Genomic DNA, 3,457 nt, shown 5'->3' on the forward strand with positions numbered 1-3,457 from the left:
TTCTGTTTACTTTGATAAAGAGGTATAAAAGCTATTCAGGGTGGTCTTTTGTGCAACCAGTGTTTGGTGAGAGGGAACTAAGCTGGCTACAATAGTAAGCTGAGTGTTATCTGCATTTCAGTGAGGGAAAGCAGTGTTTATCTGGACCTCCTCGTATCTTACCTTTAGATGACCAATATTTGAGTTGTACTAGATAGATAGAATTCTAGTCTAGGCAAATCCTATTTCTCCCTACCTACAGGCTCCTTCCCTGCTGCCTACAAACATGCCCATATCTTCCCTATCTTTAAACAATCCTTATCTGATCTGACCATTCTTGCTATTTTTCTGCCCTGTGTCTTAATTCCTAGAAAAAGCCATCTATACTTAGTATCTCCACTTTTTCTCCTCTCATTCACTTCTAAACCTTCTGAAATCTGGCTTCTGACCTGATCACTTAACAGAAACCCCTCACTCCAAAAATTACAAGTGATCTCTTAATGGCGTCATCTAATGTCCTTTTCTCAGTCTTCATCCTTCTTGACTTCTCAACAGCCAAAGCTATTGTGGATCACCATCTCCTCCTGAACACTTTCTCAAGGTTATAGTGACAGTGTTCTTTCCTGGTTTTTCTCCAATCTATCTGACTTTTCCTTCTCACTGTCTTTGTAGAATCTTCATATGGAGTCACACTCTCTAACTGTTGGTGTTCCCTAAGGTTCTGTCTCTCCTCTCTCTGTACTATCAAGCTAGGTGATCTTATCATATCTTTCATATATATCCTTTTCTCTCCAGTCACACAGCCATCACCCAAGTACAGGCCCTCATCTCCTCTTGTTTAGACTATTGCAATAATCTTCTAATTATTCTCTCTGCCTCAAGTCTCTCCCCACTCCCGTTCATCCGCCACTCAACTGTCCAAGTGATTTTCCTCAAGTGTAGGTCTGACTATGTCACCTATCCTCACTTAATACATATTAGTCACTCCCTATTACCTCCAGTTTCAAGTATAAATTCCTGTTAAGCATTTAAAGTTCTTCATAACCTCACATCATCCCATCTTCCAAGTCTTCTTATATATTACTCCCCTCCAAGAACTCCACAATCTAGATATACTGCCCTTTTTGCTATTCTTCAAATATTGATGAGGGATGGCTCCCAATAAGTTCAGCAGGAACTCTGATCTTATCTAAGACCAGAGAGCCTGCTATTCAGTCTGGAAAGAATTCAACTCAAGCCTAATTGGAGTCAGAGTTGTAAAAGTTTATTTTACACCTTACAGCGGGCAAGGATCCTTAGGGGACCTGCAACCTCAAAGGGGTAGAATTAAGATTTATATATAATCATCCATAGTAGAACCCGTGCCAATTATGCTAACTAGGTGGGTCAAGGGCTGATGGAGAAGTGCCCAGTCTGCCACTCATCAGTGTCATGTTTGACAAGATTGATGTCTGGAAACCAAGGCTAACTGAGACTCGGTGGATAATAAGCTAAGGAGTTAACCTGGAGATAGGGTCCTCCTGAAGGATTCATTGAGGCAGCCAAGGAGTCAACCTAGAGATAAGGTATGGAAGGATTCACAGGGGGGAGATAATAGTTGCCTAAGCTGGAATGTTTATAGATACTTTAGTGAAGGATTCATAAGAATAGCTTGTTATTGTTCCAAGCTGAGATAGTTGTTGCTGGGCAGAGTTATTGCTCTGAAGCTAGGGGGAAAGGGGGGGCAGAAGGGATAGAGTTAATGCTCTGAGACTGGGGGGGAGGGGATAGTGTGATTTTACAAACTGGTTTTACAAACTGATGTTACAAAGTGGTATTGCAAATTGATGTTAAAACATAGATCCCAAGCACCCCATCAATATGACCTTTCATCTTCCTACTCACTCACTTTGCCTTTGTACTCCCTCTCTCCCTGGTCTGGAATGCTCTCCCTCCTCATCTGCAGCCTCTGGCTTCCCTGGATTCTTTCAAGACTCAGTTCAAATCCTCCTTTTTTCAAATCCAGCCTTTTCTGATCTCTCTCATTGCTAGTACCTTGGCTCTGAGGTTACCTTTCCTCCACCCTAGTATATTTTGTGCATAATTATTTGTATGTTGTATTGCTTGCCTTCTCAATGGATGGGGGAGGGGCTGGAGGAAAAGAGAATTTGAAAGTCAAATTTTTAAAAATTTTTAAAAATTGTTAAAAATAAAGTTTTAAAAATGATTTGTTTACACATTCTCTCTGTTAGAATATGAGCTCCTTAAGGGCAGATGTTTTTTGTATTCTCTAGCACTTATCACAGGGTCTCAAACATGGAAACACTTAATAAATGCTTATTGACTGACTAACTGATCAAAGAGGTAGCCTTGGGAGTCAGGAAGATCTGGGTTTAATGCCATCTCAGACACATACTGGCTATGTGACCCTGGGCAAGTCACTTATGCTCTCAGGATTCCAAGCAACTCTCTAAGACTATTATAAGCTGTCTAGCAATTCTTATCAACATTGATTGAGTTTATTCATTAGTTGTATAGTTCCTTTCACCATGTAAGTCATAGGTCAAGTAGAAAAAAAATTACTATTACATGCTAAATAAAAGGTTTGCAGTTTGATTCATGGTGTGCAGGTAGAGAATGCATTGAATGATGGTGGGACAGAGCCATGCATTCCTGCCACTAAATGCAGATCCTTTACATTCAGTCTGAAGGCAAAGCAATCCAATTTGCAATGGAGAAGTTAAACAATCAAGAAATAGAACAGAGAAAAGAATGCTTTTGTTATTCCATGAGACCTTTGTAAAAAGATGTCTGGAATAATTCAAAGTTTTGTTTACTCTTTTGTAAGAATAATATCTCATAATTTTGATTATGTTAAATTAAAAAGGTTTTACATAAACAAAACTAATGCAACCAAGATTAGAAGGAAAGCAGAAAGCTGGGAAAATAATTTTTACAGCAAGCACCTCTGATAAGGGCCTCATTTCTCAAATATACAGGGAACAGGGTCAAATTTATAAAAATACAAGCCATTCCCCAATTGATAAATGTTCAAAGGATATGAACAGGCAGTTTTCAGACAAATCAAAACTATCTATAGTCATGTGAGAAAATGCTCTAGCTCACTATCAATTAGATTATGGATCAATTAGATTATAGATTATACCTAGAGGCCCCTGGATTAGCAATTCCCCACCCCCAGATGAGAGAAATGCAAATTAAAACAAGTTTGCTCAGACCTATCAGACTGGCTAAAATGACAGAAAAGATAAATGTTGGAGAGGGTGTGGGGAAACTGGGATACATGCTCTGTTGGTGGAGTTGTGAACTGATCCAATCATTCTGAAAAGAACAGGAATTTATTCTCTTCCCGTCTCATCCCCCTCCCCCCCTTCCCGGGGAAGAGGGTGGTCTTCCCTAAGACTGGTTATGAGGAAGAGGCACAGAATGTGGGGTGAACAGAGTTTTTAAACCCTAATGAAGTCAAGTCCCCTTCCCC

This window comes from Petaurus breviceps, unplaced genomic scaffold (genome assembly GCF_028583685.1).
Source record: "Petaurus breviceps papuanus isolate PSGF00001 unplaced genomic scaffold, PetGlider_PUasm1.0 90594, whole genome shotgun sequence".
NCBI classification, from domain to species: Eukaryota; Metazoa; Chordata; class Mammalia; order Diprotodontia; family Petauridae; genus Petaurus; species Petaurus breviceps.